At 42.4% G+C, this 21464-nt stretch overlaps 1 protein-coding gene and 1 long non-coding RNA gene across 4 annotated transcripts in view; one reads left to right on the top strand and one right to left on the bottom strand.

Moving 5' to 3' along the window:
* The window catches only part of UNC5C (unc-5 netrin receptor C), a 248718-nt gene that overhangs the window by 17168 nt on the left and 210086 nt on the right, over positions 1-21464 (top strand). The window lies entirely within an intron of this gene.
* On the bottom strand, positions 3199-13125 carry LOC135299966 (uncharacterized). Of its 2 annotated transcripts, XR_010361812.1 has the most exons (4): positions 12918-13125; positions 11243-11338; positions 5547-5700; positions 3199-3809 (listed from the first exon to the last, which is right to left on the bottom strand). It is a non-coding gene; the product is annotated as an uncharacterized LOC135299966 (long non-coding RNA). The 2 variants fall into 2 exon arrangements; XR_010361811.1 differs by having other exon boundaries at positions 3199-5700.

The following is a 21464-nucleotide window of genomic DNA, read 5'->3' as shown; positions in this document are numbered from 1 at the left end:
AAACTTTCAGAAGTGGGAGGGGGGGACTATTTTAACATAACAATTTTATGAATTTATCCATCTAGCCATTAAAAATCTATCAGTGGGTCATTATTGTATTTGAATCTGAGAGGATTCAAAAACCCAAAGGCAATGTAAAGTGGGATCCCACAAGCTGTCTAAGTGAGGAATTTAGTGCAAAATAGATGGAAAGTATCTGAAAAAATCACGGATCAGGCCCTTGTTTATGAGTGCCAGCACTGGTGCCAGGACAGAGCCATTTGTTACTAACTCTCCTGCTGGGATGCTTTAGGAAAATGTCATTTTGGTGTGGTTGCTGGCTATGCTAAGATGTAAATTACGTAAAAGGAGCTGAAAAAGTCAATTTAAGCATTGTGGACTTTCATGTGCAAGGAAGCATGTCAAAGGAAAATTTGAAGCAAGAATGGGATTAAAGGCACAGGAAAATCTTTTCCCTTGTAAGCAGTCCTATTAACCTTTGAATTGTGACGACACTTCTACAAGGATCTGTGCTTCAGTGTGTGAGTAATCCCACACTTCTAATATGCAGCCTTGCAAGGCTGTGTGTAGCCTAAAATAAGTAGTCCCAACAAAGTTTCCCAATAGGATCAAAACCAGATCCTTAGGAAGGAGTTCAGACCAGAAACATAACTTCTCTGAAGAACTTTTAATCTAAACTCCCTGTTGCAGGAACTCTTATCAGAGAAGTTTTGACAATGTCTATTGATTAAGATTCTCTTTTGTTGTATCTTAAAGAGTAAATCGAAAGGTCATTTTTTATATTGACTTGCACGGAGTTTTATTGATTCTCTTTTATGAGGCATTAATGAAATCTATAGAAGACTAACAAGATTGTATAGTTAACCTTGGCAAGATTGCCTGTTCTTTTTACATGTGCAGAAAAGGAAAAGTAGAATGTTCCACATTGGAGGTTTAAATTATGTGGGAGTGAGTGGATTTTGTGGAATTAAATACCTCTTAGCACAGAAAAGAGAGCATGATGTATCTGTACTAACCCGTTCTCTCTGAAATATGCTTAGCAGAGATTTTTTGGGGGGAACGCTTTGTTTTCCTGCCCAATGGTACCACATATTTATCACTATGAAAACATGCAGAGAAGTCAATCACTCACTATGTGTGCCAGAAATGCTTTCCACAGTCACAACGATGGTATGTCAAAAGTCTGTCTCACTTTAAAAGAACAGGCGGGTTTTATGCTGGAAATGTACCAAAATGGACCAATCTGTCTCAAAAAATATGAAGCTGGGATCAATTTTGCAAAGTTAAAATAAACACTAGTCACACTTGACCCAGTGTATTAAGCTAGCTGAGGAAGAAATATAAAGAATTGGGGGTATCTATGGATTTGGCTTGGTAGAACATTAAATATGACACATTGGATTAAAAAGTTATCCACTAACCTAAAAAGTATGCATAATAAAATTTGGGATGATTTTTCAGTGCACTGTTCCACTACTTTCTTAAACATATTTTCTTTTTATGCCACTAAAATGAATGAAGGCCATCTTGGCTAACAAATTTAAAGTTCATACCCCCTGAGAAAGGGCGCCTTTGCATAGTGAAAGCTCAGAAACTTTTGAGTGAATGTCATGCATTTTTATTTGCAGTAGGAAAAACATCTCTCTGGAGAGAGGCAAGTATAATTATCTCTGTTTTAGATGTAAACCAGAGGAGCTGGAGGCAGGACTGGGGAGTGAGCAGACACAGGAATTTCCCTCTGGTGGGCTCACAGAAAACATGGAAGTAATTTGTGGTATGAAAATGGCTGATGGTGGTGTTTGTTTCCATGGAAAGACTATGGAGAATGTAGGAACTGGGTGCTGGATTTTTGTACTACAGTCTGATTTGTGTCCAGCTTAAGTGCTGCTGGCCCAAGTCAGCTTTGCCACTGATCCTCAGCAAGATACAGACCAAATTAGGAGTGGAGATCCTAATGTCCAACTGGAGAAGCCCTGTTGTGCTGAGCCATTGGTCCAGCTCTGCCAGTGTCTCTGAGGACCAGTCCTGCCCAATTTGCTCCATGCCATGTGGTTAGCTCCAGCCTGCTTGCCCACATGTGTGTGGTTCAGTGACTCTTATGGGGCCCCTACATAGCTTTTCTGTTTCTCATTCCCTTCATAAAAACCTCCTTTTCTCCTCACCAGATGGACAAGTGTTCCCAGAGCACTTTCAACACTGTTTTAGCTGTGAAGGTGAGGGGATTCATTTGTGCCACTGCCCCTGTGCCCCGTGGGGGCTGCACTCAGGGCAGAGCTGTGCAGGGTTTCATACAAAGCAGCCATGCTGCAATACTGCATCGTTCAAATCTGCACAGCTGGGGTCCCTCATGGTCTTGGTGCACTTACTCAAGAGAAGTGTCCTCTCTTCACCCCTGTGTCAGGCACCAGTTGTGTTTGAAGAAGGCAGAATTGGGTGGAGATGGTGGGTGCTCTGGGGTTGCTGGAGGGGCATTAGATAGCACGCCAAGACTTTGCCTGTTTCCAGAGTGTGAATGGCTTTCCTTCCCAGTTTGGATCTCCTGTCTGCTTCAGAATACTACAAAATCAGTCTGTAAAGAGACACATCCCCAAAATATATAACCGGTCTTTGGCTCAGCTCTTGCACTTTTATTAGGTGCCATGAAACTGAGGGCTGGATGTTGCTGCCTTCTCAGTCCAGGAAACAGGTACAAGGCAGTTCTCCTTTCTGTATTTTTTTAAGTCATAGTATGTGTTCTATTTTCTGGTTTATGTTGTGAGTAGTGACCATTCAGGCTCTGGTGGTTAAATTGTGTCTGCACTGGTGGACAGTGGAGACCTGCAGTACATTAGAGTCTCTTTATTTCTTCCTTTGGAAGATGTACCCAGAAAATCCATTAATTGAGTCTTCCTATGTGGGAGCACCCCCAGAAAAGAGCTGGAATAATGTTCTGAGTCATTGTACAAAAACTGCAGGGTTACCTGAAATGTCTAAAATGCATGCAGGATGTAAGTGTATCCAAGAGGGACAGGAAAATGTTACCTTTTGTTTTCATGAATTTTGTGTAAATAACACAAAGAATAGTGGTTTGTTTATTTTCTTTTTAATGGACATTTTGGTTAAACTTTGCATTTGCACATGTGAGTACATTAATAGATTTATATATCTGAAAGTTAAACACATTTTGATGGCTGCTAATATTTTGTTTCTATCCACTTCATATAAGCTGCAGAATTCTCGTTTTTATTGATCAAAAGAAGATTTAGGGATAAAGGATGCCAAGAAGTATTTGGATCCTAGCAGTCCAGTAATAATATAACAAAGAAGTACAATTGTATACACTATCTTCAACTGCATTTCCAGGCAGTACATAATCAGGAAAACAGACTACCCCTGTTTTATAAAAGAAAACAGAGAAAAAAAGAGAGAAAAAAAATGAAAGGATGGATACCAACATGAGGAGAGTTCGGACTAAGCCATCCTTTGCAAACATATCATGTGCTCCAGAAATCCCTATTTTTTCTTCCTGGTGGTGTGCGATGGCTTTGGTGACCAGGCAGTAGGAGAGGCAGTGCTGAGGTGACTATAAATGCGCAATCCAGCTGACAAAAGGAATGAGTGCAAACAAAGCTGTCAGTGACTCAGAGCACCAGTCAAAGGTAGAAACACGCAGCAGTCTGATGGGGAGTCATTTGGCTCCCTGGGCCCAGCTGGGATTGCTGTCCCTGTGACTCAGCTTCCTTTGTCCCTGAACTCCACACACCAAGCTCTGTGTGCCTGCAGGTGAGCACATCTGTGCCAAACATCTGTGCCAGGTGCTGCTGATGTGTCTGTCAAGAGAAGAAGAGCTGTCATGGGGCCTTTGCCATGTGTTGCTGCCTAGCCTCTCTGTCTGGCTTCTGTGGTTTGCCCAGAGTGATTTATGATGTGGAAAAAGGATAACCTATGTCAAAGGGGAAAAATAACTACTGACCCGAGGGTGCTCCTCTCAAAGAAGTTTGTGTGACTTCTCTAACATGCATAGTGCTTTGATCCCATGGTAGAGCTGGGCAAAACCATGAACTGTTTCTGAAAGCTGTGGCTCTGCTCTCTGGGCGGGTTGCACCTTCCTTTCCCCTGACTCCACTGACTCCTGCCACTCAGCACTTCCTATCAGTTTGCAACTCCATTAACATTCATAACCTCTTAGCTGCAGTATGGCAATTATTGCTTTACAGAAGTTAAGAAGTGACGACCTTTGTTACAAGCCTGGCTGTTTTTAATCATTCCTTTGATGCTGAGGGCTTCTCTGGACCCCAGGGTAGAAACGGTGACTTCTCCAGACTAAGGGAGATTTCTGCCTGCTATTGAATTTAAGGATATCTTTGTAACTTCCTTGTAATATACCTTTGGGTCCACATGGGTTTTGCAGTCCCAGACATGACAATTTCCTGCACAGAAACACCACTAGGGTACAGCAGTTCTGGAATGAGATATGCTTTAAGAGGCAAGTCAGATTCCTCCCAAGTTCAGAAGCAGGGGTTTTACAGCCTGGATAAGATATGTCCTAAGCACTCACACTCATTTGACTAGTCTGGGAAGGAAAATGAACTCCCCACAAGTTCAGCCAAGAACGCAACATATTTTGGGCAAATGGACAAAAAAACCCACTTACTTTTTAGAAGTGTGGAGCTAGAGTTCAATCATTGTTCAGATCAACAAATTGTGACTTTGTTGCAGTAGCTTTTAAAGTATCCTTGGCTTTCTGGCTGTGTTTCACACTCTGGGCATTTTGCTCAAAAGCATCCCTGCCCATGCACGAATCATTCCCCCTTTTTCCTTTTGCCCACATGGCACTTTGCAGGCCTCATGTAGCAATGTGAGTTATGCACAGTCCTCAAGACACTCTGGTGATCAAATCCTGTAGGAACTGCTTCAGGTACTCATTTCTGTCCCAACTGTAGCAGGTCTTTTCTCTAATAATCTGCATGATGCTCCTGGGGAAGGCCAGCTGAGCCCTGTATCTTCTGCAGAAGGTCACACAAATCAAAAAATCTCTGCTCTGCAGAACAAGTCAGTTCTTTCTTGGTATGGTTCACAGTTCACAACTTTATTTTGCTGTTCAGATGTGGAGGGTTGGTTCTCATTGTCACAGTAAAATGAATTATGTTGCTATTTTCACTGCAGGGATAGCCTGTGCTAGGCACTTCTGAAACTGCTGGCTGGAGAAATGGGGCTTGCTTTGGGCCAAGATACAGTTGTGGTTTTAGTACATGGTGTATTTCTGCTGCTTGTGTGCAAACAACTGGCAGGGGTTTCCAACTGAAGCTCATACTCTGGTATTCACTGATCACTGAATTAAAAAATTAGTGACATAATGTATAAAACAACTTTCATGCCTTTTATTTGTGGTTACTTTTTCTGATATTGGTTTTGCTTGGCAGAGGATGAATTCCTTCTTATAGTTTTCCCCATTTCTTTAAAATCAGAAAGCTATATAACCTGTGGATATTAGATTATTTTTTCCAAATAATTTCCTGTGCTAACTGAACAAAATGAAAGGAGAAGAATGATAGAGTTGCACTCACCTTGTCCACCCTCTGACTGCCCTTCCAGGACCCTGACTAGGACTTCTATATGGAGAGACGGTCCCTGTGCAAAACATTCTTCGGGTTAAAATGTTCAGAACTGCCTTTTCTTGTCTGTTGCATTCAAGGTCAGATTCTTGAAGAATTTAAACTGCTGATAAAAGCAAAGGAAAATGGAGTTGCATTAATTTATGTTGTCCTGAGGACATTCCATTCTCTTTGGTGTAATCCTGTAATTTTTAATGGATAGAGACTGACTTACATACTACTTATGTCTTTGTTAAGACATTCTAGTTGGAATTCAGTGTCAATGAGATTTTGTATAGGTCCTTCACCTATGTATGAATTAAATTCAGAAATGGCATTCATTTATGCAGGGTAGGGAAAATAGTTGAAGGTTTTGTTCTTTCCTTAAATGCATTTTATTATACAGTTTACCACTCTAAATCTTGCTTTGATACTGGGATTATTGAAAATACTTCTTAAAAGGCTGTTTTCAAATCTAGCACATAATAAATCTGCTTCAGTAATTTAATATATGGTGCAGTACATTATACTGCAAATAAATCTGCTTCACTTAATTTATACGTGGTAGGGCAAATGCTTGAGCTGGCAAACTGGAATCATGTTTCTAATACAACTGTCCACTTTTAGTGACATAGAGACACTGTGCTTTCCATATCCAGCCTTTGTCTTTATGTGGAATATTTTGAGGTGTTGCAATAGTCAGTCAATTATGTATTAATAATACCTTGGAACTCAAGCAAGGATGTGGACCTGTTGAAATTAGTCCAGAGGAGGGAAACTGAGTTGATCAGAGGGATTGAACACCTTTCCTATAGGGAAAGGCTGAGAGAATGGGGTTTGTTCAGCCTGGAAAAGATAAAGCTCCGGCTGACCTAATTGTGGTCATTCAGTACCTGAAGAAGGCCTACAAGAAAGATGGAGAGGGTATTTGCACAAGGACATGTGAAAGGCTAGGACAAGGTATAATTACTTTAAACTGATTTATATTAGGAAGAAATGTCTTACTGTGAGGGTGGTGAGCCACTGGAACTGGTTGCCCAACAACCAGAGCAGTTGTAGGTACCCTATGCCTGGAACTGTTCAAGGCAGGCTGGAAGGGGTTTTGAGCAGCCTTGTCCAGTAAAACATGTCCCTGACCATGGCAGGAGGGTTGGAACTGGATGATTTTTAAGGTCCCTTCCTAACCTGGTCATCCTCTTATTCTATGGAAAATGTTTAAAAATGTCCCTAAAAAGTGCAGCTTTGTTTGAAGGAAAGGTATGAAAAAGGCGCAGCAGAGCAGCCAGGATGTCTGTTGTGCTGAGCAATAAACAATACTTGGTACTGGTTTGTAATCTGGAATATGAAATTAAGTCTTCAGACAATCTGGGTCTCCAAAACATACTCCAGAATTTGCAGAGAGGGTATACCAGGATACACCAGCACATTTGTCTGCCTTAATCTCTTGCAGCCATTTTGTTAGCTATATTTGCATATGTAGTTTAATTAATCTAATATTTGCCAGTTTTCTTGGCATCAGCCTTGATGCATGAAAAAGACCTTCTGCTTTTTAAAAGTTCTGGAAATTCTTCATTTGTGTGTGCTGATAGTCAAGACTTCATTGGCAAGTAAAGAGTGGCATGGAAACTAGATCTGGGAGGCAAAGCTCTCCAGTCATTTTGAGTCTCTCAGCAAAAATAATTCTGCTGTTGGCTTGCTTTCTGACTACAAAAATACATGCAGGCAACTTTGGGGTGTTGTGTAAACTATTTTGTATGCAGACTTGACCAATGAAAGCATGTAATTGAGAACTGGCATGTTTCCTTCCTTTTTTAAAAGACATGCTGCTAGGGTTTGCTCTCTGCTTTGTATTTAGACAACGTCCCTTGTAGCTGTCTGTTCTCACTCTTTCCCAAGCATAATACAAATTAAAGAAGAAATATGTTAAAGCATGTTAAACTTTCTGCAGCATAACCTTGACATTTCCTTCCAACTTTTTCATCTTCCTATGACCATGTGAAATAATTTTCAAGAGTTTTATCTCTGCATTGCTCCCTACCTTTTTCTGCTCTTCACTTCCCAATATTCTGGGTTTAAATGTAATTATTTTTGATGTTTCTCAAACCTTCAATTAATTTGCATGAGTTTCACTGCCATATTTTGTTTCTGCACATCATTTTGAAGGGTGGTCACATCAGCAGGTTTACCTCTGGCGGTGGCTCTGCATGTAAGCAGACCAGCCTATGTTAAAAAAACCCATCCCCAGAAACCTGTTTTGAAAAGCTTCCGGCTGAATTCTGCAGACTATTTTCAGAAGCTGTCCCAGCAGCTATCCAAATATTTCATTGCTTCTCTGGATGCTGTTGATAAGGTTGATTCTGTCATTAGTTGTAATGGTTTTTATCTCCCAGAGCAAACAGAGGCGTTAATGCGGATTAGCGTATTTGTCAGTGTGTCACTAGATTTAATTTCCGCGATTCCTTCGGTCGTCATCCTCACCACTGTTTTTCAGCATCTGCATAAGGTAGCACTGAAATTATTTGTGATTCTTTAAAGTCCATTGGGTTGTGGTGATTGATCATTTGTCTGAAAATTTGTATTTAAGATGTATTGCATATCTAGGAGTGTCAGCAGCATACTTATGATTTACTATTTTCTAGCAGGAAGGGTTCTTAATATTTTGTATGCCTTGCCAGGTGAAATGGTATATTGCCAACACAAAGATTTTGGGAGGAAAGCGTACATAAAAATTTTCCACGAAAATAATTCTGCGAATACTGGCAAAACCAGCTAACATAGATGGATAATACTCAGATTGGATTGTAAATAAAACTAAGAAAGAAATAAGGCCATATATAACTTGTAAAGAAGAACATGATAATAATTCATGTATTGTCTCTACTTTATCTTCTTGCTGCTGTTTTTCAGCACCCATCAGGATTACTGTGGTTATTTTGAAATGCACCTTTGAGTTACTGAGTTTCAGGAAACGTAAATCTCAACAGCTTTGTTATCACCTTTGACTTACACTGCGCATAAAAGTCAGATTTGTCTTGGGAAACAAGTTAAAAGGAACATTGGTAGTAGCCTGGGGCAGGTAAAATTGAGGAGTTCTGTAAAGTGGGTCTGGTACCTGAAGCAGGAGGGATGGTATGAAGTGGAGGAAGGACACAGTGGGTTTCAAACCCTGTCTCCCCAGCAGCCTGTGGAAAAGACCTCCATGAGCATTGTCAGAGATGGGATTTCACCTTGATGTTTCCTTTTCAGAAAACACCAAAGGAAGCTACAAGTGAGCCAGCCTGTACAGGTCTTTTCCACAATACACTCCTATTATTAATAAAAACCACAACCAAAACATCTGTTTCGATGGCAGAGTACTGTTTGCCTTTCAGAACAGGAAGGGAAGGGCCAATTTTCAGCTTGTTTGAATCTGTACTGCTGAGGGCCCCAGGAGACTATCAGAGGAGAGTAGAAACAAAAGCAACTGAAACATGTTAGTGTAGTCTCCTGGTCTAGTTCTAACGCTTTCTGCCACTTTATTGTGCCTCTATCACCTCATTAGGCATTTTACCTGAATGTACTGTATTCTTTAATAATTGAAAACATTTGTTTAGACAAAAATATCTGAACATTTAAAATCTCTCTATAGGAGGAAGAAAAAGGAAAACACTAAAATCTGTGAGACTTCAAACAAAACTTTTCTTTCTACAACTGGCGGGGGCGGGGGAGGGGATTGAAGAAAGAGGGTAAGTCAGAAGGAGAGAGTGGTTCCTTCCTGCTCAGAGTATCTGCAGTAGCGGTTAGTGGTGAAGGCTGTGGAGTGCTTCAGCTCTTGCTCACGGGTTGAGCACACGCCGTGTTTCTGGAGACTGTCAGTGGTGATGCACAGACCTGTCAGAGAGGAGCTTAGGCTGGCTGTCTCCCCCTTGGAGAGAGAGCACAGCCAGAGCCTCCCTCTGGTATTTTATCAGTGCTGGTGTGAGGAGTGCCAGCTTACTCTGAGTAACAACTCATCTGCTATCTCGCTTGAGGTTTTCTTTCCCCTTTAAGTCAAAGAGACTCTGCTCTCAGAGAGGAGATAGCATGCTCTGTGATTTCAGCCAATGCAGTCACTAACCTCTTCCAGATGTTTTATAGTCCCTTGCATCAGTTTCACAATGAAATTCCTCTCTTTGTTGCCCATAATTTTCAGTTAAATCTATGCTCTAATGGATATTTTCTTTATAAGGTGGTGAATCCCTTTATTTTAGCTGTCTGAGGCAAACATTTACTGTCTGACAGCTCTGTGTGAACTTTGTGGGATTTTCATAAACTGACTTCAGTAAAAACAAGATTGGCTGTGTAGGAAACATTTACCTGCAGAAGCTTACTGTCAAACAAGGAGTCAGGGAAATAGGTATTTTTTACATGAGATTACACAAAACAGGATACATTTCTACATAAAGAATAAGGATAGAATTTTACAATCCTGCTTGCCTGCTGAAGTTTGGGAATGAAGAGCGGCCAGGGATTCAGCTGTGAGTGTACAGTAAATGCTGGAATCAGTCATTTTCAAGCCCTTCACTAGGCATTAAGTCACCAAGCTTGGAAGCAGGTCTGCATGACTCAGTTGAATAAATGTGTTTGACACAGAAGACAAATATTGTACTCAGTAGAGCAATTTTGAAGTCTAATGCTCTTCTCTCCCAACTAATTCTAAGGCTTAATTACTGAATACCAATATAATATAATTCACAAATAATTCCCTGGCTGCCTTTTGTTCACTTGTGACTTTAGTGCTGTATTATCAAACACAAAAAGATTATCAGATGGCATGATGGGTTTACAGATGCTCTGCAGTGCCAAAAAGTATCAAAATGCAATGACTTGCCAATTCACAAAGTGGTGTTTCACTGGCTCCACAGGAGTATTATTCCACTCTTTGGTTTTCCAAGTCTGATTTACATGTGGTAATAAAACATTCCCTTTGTAACACTATTAATCTCCCAAATTTGAGAGGCAGACAAACTGAGTTTCCTTTGTCTTCATTCAAGAAAATATATGCTTCACCTTTATATCTTACAGCTTAGTTATCTGTCAGAAGATTACTGTAGTGCTGGGAAATAGGAGGAAAGCGAGTCTCTCAGCATGGAAAGGCTTCTGCCCACACTCAACAACTGCAGCTCTACTGACTTTATATTGCATATTTTTCCAAGAGGGCTCTATTTGGTCCCTGTCAAGAACTTGAGAAGATTTTTTTTTTAATATTAGTTTCTTAAAAAACTGAGCTTTCTTATGAGAGCTTTTGAGTGTCAGCTTTCACTTAGTTGAAGTATTGTACACAAAAGGACATAAAAGAAATATATCTAGCACTGGAAATTGCCAGAATTGATTTTTGTACCATGAATTGAAATTATTTTTAGCTATAATCATATTACATTATTGCATCTAGAGATTTGATAGATGTGCGCAGTTTTTTCTCCCTTTAATGAAACGGTGTCAGTCAGAAACTCCAAGCATTTCTGTGCTCAATGTCAAAAATAACACTGTGAGAAGGACTTGGATTTTCATTGTGAATATACACCCCATCATTAGATAGAGCAATTCAAATATTTCATCTGACAAAGCAAAGGGTGTGAAAACTGAATTGCTCCAAAGCCCTTGGGAAGCAGCAGAATGGTTCAGATTTTGCTGGGCACTTAGAGTCTCACCTGATAATTGCCCACTCTCAGGAAAGAAGCTTTCTACCTCTATGATCCTTTGATCTTAGTGAGGTGCACGAAGACCTTCATGGAAGGTGTTTGCTCCTGTTAGGTTTATAAATAAAAATAGGTATATAAATAAAAAAGTGGCTTTGAGTGGAAGCCTAGTTTAGTTATGGTTCTTAAGTTACTTGGGTCAAGCAGGTGAGTTCAGAATAGTCCTCACTGTTTTCCAAGTTCCTGGCCTAGATCTGTTCCTAAAGTGAAGTGCCTTGAATCCCCCTGAACCATCACATATGGCAGCTGCAAGAGGAGTAATACAATAGTAAGTGTTGATAGCCTGGCCAACAAGGGTGGAACTTTCTCTGCCTAGACTTTTCTCTACTGTTTGGCTTTGGTACTGAAGGAGGTGGCCGCAGCTTCAAGTGTCACCCCGAGTATCAGCGATCAGTGAGAGCAGCAGCTTGAGGCTTTCGGCACGTGAGGTGCCGCCGCAGTCAGTGCTAGCAGGGCTGCAAGTTCTCTTGTGAAGCCACACGCCCTTTGGAGCTGGTGCTAGGCATGTCTGTGACTGCAGCACTGTGCCTGACATGAGGGCACTGGGGTGATGGGGTTAGAGAGTGGTAGGACTGTAGACAAAGCTGTCTGAGGCAGTTATCAAAATAAATGTCACTGTTTGTACTGTGACATTGGGTTGGCAGCCATAGCTTTGCAAAGGGGTTCAGTTTCATTTCTTCCAGGATGGGTCTGTAGAGGACACAGGCTGTCACAGTAGGACAAGAAGTCTTCCAGTGCCTTCTGCCGTGGGCCCAGGCAGATGGCCTCATCCTTCCACAGCTTTTGGAAACTTTGTCAGAAAAGCAGAGCTGATGGCAGCATGAAGAGCAGTGGAACAAGGCTTCAGAAACCCAAAATGCTCCTGCCCATGTAGAGCAAGGTGAGGAGACACAGGCTCTGGGGCTGAGCATGTAGGCTCTGGGGCTATGCTGGGCTAAGCCCAGAGCTCAAACACAGAGAGCAAGCGCTGAGTTAACCCTCTGAGAAAGATGCACTTGAAATGGTGCTGCCACAGTGTGAAGTGCATCAGCAGGGTGTCCCAGAGAAGCCTCGTTTTGCTCCTGACCGTTTGATCTGTCTGTGGATGAACAAAGGCTGTTGGTTTCTAGGGCTATCTATCCATTACTTCAGACACACATGCAAGGCTTGGAGGAGAAGGATGTTAGAGCAGCAATTATATGAGGTATTAAGGAGCCACAGCTGGCCACTTAGCCTGTCATTAATGGCCATTGCTATACTCCAGTCAGGAAACACTAGAAATCTGCTGAGGAGGCCTGAATTAGCAAAATGTGAGGACAGTTTTGAGATCAGGAAAAAAACACCTGCTGGTTAAATCCTTACAGAGTCTTTGAGACTTCAGGATCAGGACTGACACAGAGCAGGATGTGATCCTGGGGCTGTGGTGTGGCAGGAGCCACAGCCATGTAACCTCGCCTCTGCCCCAACAGAGCCTGCTGCAGATGCCAGGCTGCAAAGCCAGTGTTGGAACTGCTTGTGAGGAAAACATAGGGTCTGAGCTTCAGTTTTCAGAGATAACATAATTTCTGAATGCCCAGGGGTATGTATTAATAGAAAAGCTGGAGTGGTATGTTGAATCCTGCTTTTATTTGTGGTTTTGTACTTGTACCTTCTAATGACTTCATGCCCCTGCTTTAACATGAAGATCCTTTTTGCCTTGCTGCCTCCAGAAGCTGCCGTGAAGCTGAGTTCATTAAGCTTTGAAGTTTTCGCCCTCAGTAGAGGCTGAAGAACCACCTGCATACAAAGAACAGTTGAAGGAGCACAGTAGTGTTCTACTAAAGCAACATGTCATGCAGGTTGAACTCCTGTAGCACCAGTCCCTAGAAAGAAAGAAATAACCAGAGTTAGTGATTTCTTTTTCCTTTATTTATTTTTTTAGAGGAGGGGTAGGGAAGGACAGGGGTTTTGCCCCTTTTTTGAGAGAAAGAGAAGCACTGAAGAATGGATGCTAAGAGAGTACTTTGTTAGCAGACTTCTCAGCCACTTCCGCTCTGATTCAGTGTTATTGCAGTGTGTGGGACTCTCGTGGCTGTCGCTGCCATATAATGCAATGAGTGACAAACACTACTTAGCATACTGAATGGGGGCACTGTCCCTAGCTTAATCTACCTAATGGCCCCACTGCAAGATATAAATAGATTAAGAGAGAAAATTCAATAATTTCCCCATTCTCCCACCAGAGCAATACACATTACATGTTCCTTGCCATCTAATTGCATTACAAGGCAGGGATGCAATAAACATTTAATGGTAGTCACAGTCATCTGTCACTTCCCTTTAGGTTGGTAATGTTCACTATGATTTACATGCTTAATGCTGAACATTTTTGGGGGGGAGAGGAAGGTATGAGTAACCTACATCAAAGAAGTTGTGGTTTTAGCTAAAGTATTTTCTTTAATTAGTTAAGAAACAAGAAGTGATTGAGTGCCCAGTCCTGAGGTACCTTAATTAATGCCTCGTGAAACCAGGATGGGACATTAAAGTCTTGGTCCTGCTTTATCCCCAGTGGTACTATAGTTTTGCACAGGTATAATGCCCCTGAAATTAAACAGGAGTCACACCAATGAGTCAAATGCAAATAATTGGAAGTGTTTAGGGAAAAATGTTTTATTCCCACTCCAGCTTGTTGTTTAGACACCTTCATCCATCAGTGCATTTCAGAGGGAGGTGCAGTGTGTGTATATGGGTCTGAAATATGTATATATTTCAGGATATAGTGAATTGATCTATATAGTGAATTTTCTATTAGCTGCCAGAGGAGCACAGTGGCTCCATCACAATAGTCTGTAAAAACATGGATGCCATGAAATATATTGTTCATGTTGAACACTATTATGGAAAAGCTACAAATCCCTGCGGACACATTTATATTAAATTATATTCCCCCCTCCCCTCCCTAGACAAGATGGGGGCAAGATGCTCAGCCACACTTCTCGTAAAATTGCTTTGCTTTTCCTGGGTAGAGTTTTACCACATGATGGATAACATGTTCCACATCCAGCGGCAAACCCCAGCTGTTTCTAAACAGGAATACAAAAGTTCTCATATACTTTTTTTTTTTTTTTTTTGTAGCAGCATTGAGATGTTTGCTTTTGAATATGCAGGCCATTGGCTTTTTGAGCAAAGTTAAATGACTGCATCAAAGTGTCCTCTTCACACATGGTTTTCGAATTTAGTTACTAGAGAAGCACAAAATGTTAAAATCCCAATGTAGGTTACTAGAAAGCATAAATCAGACACAATAGCAAAAGTAGCGTGAATTAGAAGAACAATTAAAAGATTAGGATGGCAATGTCATATTATAGACAGACCACCAGCAAGTCATCATCTGGTGGAAACTTTCATCCAGTGTGAATTTGAGCCAAACAGTAGCCTGCAGGTGACAGTCTCTGTAGCCCATTAAGAGTCTCTTGGGGCCTGTAATCCAGCAGCTGAGCCCATTTCTTACTCTTTCTGAAAGCTTGCTTCACATTTAGATTGGCTTTGCTTTGCTGTGCTTGTGGCTTGCAAGACAACTGGGGAGGAACTGTGCTCTGCTACAGCACTGTGGTTCCCCAGTAGTTAGCTTCCCTTTTCCTGTGGATTTCTAGAAGGATTGCACTAATGTTTTGTCTCTTAATTTTGCTTTTGTACTATGTAGAGGAAAAGTAGGGGAGTGGGTTTCAGTTTTCTGGTCTGTTAGAAAGTAAGAGTTGGGGTTCTTGGGATTTGTCACCAGAGGATGGGATGAGCTGAACAGAAATCCAGCTCTGAACTCCTCTGTACTAGCAAGAGCTCCTAGAAATTGTGCTCACCCAGGGTGGAACACTGTGTGTCTGCATGTGCAGAGATTCACATATTGATAACCTCAGTCTAGTTTGCCAGAGTTACCTGCTTACAGTGCTCCGGGCTTTTGCTAATTTGACAAGGTCACTTCACGTGGCACTATCTGCAATGCAAACAATTACCAAAGGTGGCAAGGCAGCTTTTCTTCTATGAATCACTAAATCATTAACTTCTGTGTCACTGAAAAGGTATCCTAGCTACTGTTTGTGTCCCTCTCAATCAATATCCCCAGACTGAGTATCCATGTCCTTTATCCCCCACAGGAATGACTAAACCTCTCCAGCAGCTCCGAATCACTCAGCTAATGGGCAGGGGAGCAGAGACCTTAATTGTCCCTGACACCAACACAGCCGCTGCTCTGCTCTGCATATCAATCTGTGCATCTCCGCCAGGCAGAGGCCAACTGCGTTGTGGGAACGCTCGGGCTGCTCTCCGAGCTCACCCAGCCAGGTCCATGGCACACTGTCTCGGTTTTGCTGACACACCCGGGGTGCTCACACGCTGCCGAAGGCAGGTCCTTGTTGCTCAGGCTGAGCGCATCCTGCCGCTGCGAGGCGGCGCGGTGCCGGCAGGGCGGTGTGCCGGGAGCTGGACCAGGGCTGTGCCGGGATGGGCAGGGAAGTGCCGGGAGCTGGGCCGGGAGCTGTGCCGGGCTGGGCCGGACAGGGCGGTGTGCCGGGGGCAGGGCCGGGAGCTGGGCCGGGAGCTGGGCCGGGCCGGGAAGCGGCTCGGCGGGAATGCTGCCCGCGCCCTCTGGCGGCCGCCCGGGGCCGGCGCGGGCGGGAGGGGAGCGCGGGGTTGTTTGGAAACTCCGCAGCGCTGTCCCCGACCTCCTAGTGCAGCTTTGCTGCTGAGAAAGGCTCTGAACCTCTAAAGCATTTTAGTGCTCCCCCTAAATCCCCGTGAAACTAACTTCCACTACTGTTAAAAATGAAGATTACAGCTATTGCTGTCCGTCTCTTGCATTTAGTGCATCAGAGGTTTTAAAAAGGGGAAAGATAATAATGACTGAAGTTTTGATTGCATTGTTTTTGCATGTATGCTTTGGACATGGGCTAATAGCACCTATGAGCGTGGCTGTGACTGCTTGATTGATGTACTGAATTCAGGGATGGCAGAGCAGCAATGAATTCTACACAATCCCTTGCTGTCCACTTAAACATAAGTACATGCTTTGATTTAATTTTCTGCTAATGAGATGAAATTTTACTTAACTGAAAAGGTTGCAAGAATTACTGCCTGTCTGTGCAATTGGGATTTTGTGGTCTGAGATGTTGGAAGGTTTGTTTTTACAAGTAGCAGGTCTTTGAGAAATCTTCCCATACAACTAATACCAGAAAAATATTTTGAGGGTGTATCTGTACAGACAGTATAAAAATTTGTCTTTTTCATCCTGATATTCAGCAGCGAGCAATGAATGATTTAACCCAAGGCAGTTGTCCCAGTGCCAACACTTCCTACCGCCACGCAGCCAGTGCTGGACCACAAGAAAACTTCTGCAGTGGGAGGGTGTGGAGCTCACAAAATGTACAGCGGTCTGTGTGGCCCCCCCCTCCCCAATCTGCCCTTTCTCCCCATCCCTCTGGCTTTGCTTTCCCTGGAAGCAATGTTGTATGTTCATGAGTGAGTGTGGGGGGGATCTCTGCTCTTGGACGTTGGCTTGAATATTCAGCCTGGTTCGTTATTGTTCTTCAAGCCCTGTTAGAAGTTTTGAGAGAAGTGTGTGCAAATAGATATAGTCATGGGCACATTTATTATTTGCAAATTTGCACTTAATTCAGATATTAAATATACAAATGGGAACAGCCTGTACCAGTACTACTGAACTGCCTGAAATATTCATTTCAGTCAGGTCTTGCAGTGATGTAAATTGCTGTAACCGCATTCAAATCAACGTTGCCGTGCAATTTAGAGCAATTTGAAAATCTGTCTGCAGTAGATATTATTTGTTAATAATTTGGAGAGCAAATTTTATTTATTCCTTTGAGGAAGAACTCTGAGAAGCGTAGACTTAAAAACAAAGTGAAAATATATATCATTGATTTAATGTATAATACATAGCTCGGGACCATATACCATAAACCAATCTAAAAACTCTAGGCCCTGGAAATCTTTGAAAAAAGAAACAACAAACCCAAGCACATTTCTGTGGCATACAAAGCGTGACTTCATCAAAAATAATAACGTTTCTATAAGTTGTTTTCATAGGCATAAAGAACTGTGTTAGGAAAAATATTGAGGAGCACTGTGTAGAGGTCACTCAGCATTCCTGTTGACTGGTTAGCCCAGGAGGGGAGACTCAAAAACAGAACAGTCCTTGGCATGGCTCCTGATGAAACTATTGCAGGATTGATGTGTCAGTCCCTCGTCAGAGAAAGGCACTCATTTCTTCTGCCTGTTCCAGATGTTCCTGGTGATATTATACATGTGTACATATATATATATATAATACATATACACACACATACAAAGGTTTCTTTTTATAGACAGATACACAATAAGGACACATGCACAAATTTAAAAAGTAATTTACATCCTACTGCAGTCAAAATAGAATTTTCCTATTGGCACCATATTGATACTATGCTTTGGATGCAATACTGCCAAGTGCTCAAGGCTTTGCACTCTTAAAGGAAGCAGTTGGTTCATTCCTGCCCACAAGGCAATGTCACTGTCTGTCCCTCTTCTATGGCAGGTGGCCCCAGCTTGGACTGATGTGAAAGTCACACAGAGCACTCACAGCAGAGCAAGACTCACAGTTCAGGAGCTTTAGGGACACATACAGGGAGAAAAACACAGGCCCATGGTTCAGCAAAGCAAGAGTAAAGTGCCTCAGCCTCCAAGGAAGCTGGTGTTCAAAATCCCAAATTTCCCTGTGAGTTTTGTGGCTGTTCCATGCAGGTTTACAGGTCTTACTGTAATGATTTTGGGGGTGGTGAGACTGTTGGCTTTTAATGCCTGCTCAGCCTGCAGCAAGTGTGCTTTTGCTGTGCTGCGCTGTCTGTCTCTGCCTATTCAGCAGCAGCCATGTGAGTCAGCTGCTTGGTCCTCCGAGTGTTCTGCTTTCCTTTAATGTACTCCTAAATTGCTTAAAAGTTTATTTGTAGCTGTAATAGCCTGGCCTATCCTAATTTCTGTCTGCATGTTTGTAAAATCATGTCAGCAGCCATCAATATTTGAAATCATTGCATCAATTACATCCCTTTGATGCTGATAAAGGCTGTTTAAGAATAAAATAACAACCCTGCATTTACTGCAGTGAAAGTTTCCCCAAACTGGTTTATACCATCATCACTCATTCAGTGCACTTGAAAACATTTTGTATAATGCTATTAGAGCAACTTGCCAGTGAACAATACAACTTAATATTGATTTTAACACACAAAAATGATTCCTTAAATCCCCAAATGCTTAATGAAAATTTTAGTGTAGTCTTATGAAAGAATTCATGGATGTGAGCTGGATAGCATGCAAAGAGCAGAATTTTCCATTGCAAAATACAACCTGATGCATGGTATGCTTGTTTCTCTTACCTACCCTTCAGGTAAACAGATTCATAGCTCCATAAATATTTGATATGGTTTCCTTTTCCCCTGCCCTTATTTTCTTTCTTCCCACCCAAAAAGATTACTGAAGTGTGTTTTTAAGGCTTTCTGTTCACTGGGAAAAGTCATAAAGAAATTCCCAAGTCTAGCAGTGATAGAAGTCTCAGTACTGGCACTGCTTTATACTCAGACCTATTTTTAGCACCACTTCTTAGTAATGAAATCTAGCAGCCTTGAGTAGCAATAGGGGTTTGTCCATGTCTTCATCCTCTAATTTTGTTTCAACTGTTTTAATTTCTACCTCTGTATGAACTGTGTTCCCAACGAGCTGAGGGATTATGTGGAGTAGGGAGAGCTGTAGTTCACCATGGGAGATACCAACAGAGTTGGTTGATTTTTTGGATCTTTTTAATGTTGGAGGTCTAAAAGTGTGCTTCCATTGTAAAAGTTGAAAGCCAGAGGTTTGAGTAAATAAAAAAATAAGGAAAGAAGGCTCAGAGGGAAATTGGAAGAAGAGGTGTGTGAGGGTCATGCCAGGAGGATGGAGATCCTACCTTCCACAGATTCACACAGATCAGCTGGACCAGCTGGGAAAGGAGACCTCCTTCACTACACTGACCCTTACTCTCCTGTCTGCAGCTGGAGGTTGTACAACATCTAGAGACTTGTTCATGCAAAGAACTCATATGAGGTTGAAAAACTGTTTTACTTGTAAGCCAGCAAGCAGCAGCAGCAGACACTAATACATCTGAACCCCTACTAAAGTAGGTTACCTTTGAATTAGTGACCTATGGAGCAAAATTCTGTCTGCAACTGCCGCTCCCTGGAGGAATGCATTGCCTTTCTCTCTGGGTGGTTATTAAGCAGAAGTTATGTGTTCATCTCTCCAGATTATGCATTAAGTGCTAAGGGAAGGACGATTCACAAGATCTGCAGGATACTTTACCCTAGCACTGCACAAAGTTGTTAATATTTGTGCAGCTTTATATTTTCTCAATTTTTGTCTAATTTATTTTTTTAAGTCAGAGTTTGCTGTGCTGGGCACTCAGGTTGCAGTGGGAAATCATGACCAAGAGTAGTTCTTGTTGCTGTCTATTTTCTTTTCCAGTCTGAGAGATACAAAAGCATCAAGGGCACACTGATGTTTGAATTACTGATGTCCAGCAAGCACTGCATCTTAGCTTTGAGCAGCAAAGCAAGCATGAGTGAAGGAACCAGTGGTGTCTCTCTGGTCTTCTTTTACCCTACTTTCCTTTCTGAAAACTCCGGTCTTGGTACTTGGTACAAGAGGTACTTGGTCTGTCACCTCTCTTTTTTGCACTGATTCATGCAGGGTGGGTTGTTTCCTCTGCCTAGAGAAAAGGGGGTTGCAGCCCCAGTGGCTTCATCCCATTGAATGCAGTAGTGTAGATAGTTTTGCAATCCCTGCCATGTTTAATTCACCCACTGCCACCGTTTCCCCTCCCTGTCCTGCCAAGGAGAGCATCAACTGATTCTGTTGGCATGGCACAGTTCTTCTGTGCACATAACTGGCACAGGAACAGTCAGGGACACTCCAGTGTCACTGCTCCATGTGCCTTGAAGCACAAACTATTCCACTCCGAAAATTGCTTGGAGATTCTAAATTGCTTTTTTCATCCTTTGGGATGAAAAGTTCTATATCAGTGTATTATTATTAATGACAATAAATTATTCTTGAGGCAGTGAGGCTGCCTCGCTTCCTCTGGAGTGAAATGAGTAAGCACTTTCCCAGGAGTACACCCAAAATATGAAATACTAGCAGCTGAGACTTGCAGGGCAGCCTGATGTTTCACTGCCATGCACGTGGTCTGCTTGCTGATGTGGCCACAGAAGAAGATGCCCTGAAGAGGAGGAGTGCAGGGCTCCCAGGTGGCAGGGCTAGTGCTAGCCCCGTGGCTCACTTTTCATCCTTGCTGGGAGCTGGCTCTTCCAACTCCCTCTTTGAGAGGCTTAGTGAAGTTCTGGCTTGGTGGTTGAAACATTTCCATCGTTTGTTTTTCTGGGATGCCTTCCAGTTGCTCTGAATTGGCCTCTTGTTTGCCCACCCCCCCTGCCTGTGCCTGGTCCTGCAGTGCTCCCCGGCCTCTGCTGATCACTTGCACCGCTTGGTTGGGGGTGGCGTGAGGCCAGCAAATGATTACAAGTCAAATTTCAGTAACTTCGTCACTGACTTTTGGCAACACCTTTGTCTCGTGTTACTTCTAAAACACTCGAGTTCATTACTGCAAGTTCAAGCAAAAAAGAAATAAACCCCAGTGCTTATCACTGCCTATGGAGAAGCTTGTTTTTTTTTATCCTGCCACTGATTATGTATCCAGGATTTATTGTTTTGAAAGATGCCCTGTGCAAAGACATATTTCAAGAGGCAAAGGGGCTGACAATGTTTCACATGTACTCTGGCATTTTGGGACCACTGCTAATAAAGTGAGCTTTGCAAAGTTGCATTTCAGCTTGGAGCAATAGAAACGTGGCCAGGCACAAGTGGGAAATGTTCTGCGCAGCCTTGAGAACAGGAGAGTGGAGGAATGACAAGTTGTGTGATGGCAGATTTGTGCAGCAGTTCTTTTCCTTCTGTTTTTACACTAAGTGAGAGGCTATGGCAAGCTATTTAGTGCCAGTGAGCCTATTTTCTGAAAGTAATCCAGGCACTGTGGAGAAAAAAACAGAAAAAACAGTTCTGAACTACCCTCCAGCCACTTCATACAAAGTTTTCAAGGCTGAACTAAACCTGGTATTGATGCCAAGGCCACTGTGCTCTGTTT

Source organism: Passer domesticus, chromosome 4 (assembly GCF_036417665.1).
Source record: "Passer domesticus isolate bPasDom1 chromosome 4, bPasDom1.hap1, whole genome shotgun sequence".
NCBI classification, from domain to species: Eukaryota; Metazoa; Chordata; class Aves; order Passeriformes; family Passeridae; genus Passer; species Passer domesticus.
This window is presented reverse-complemented; position numbering and strand designations above follow the sequence as displayed.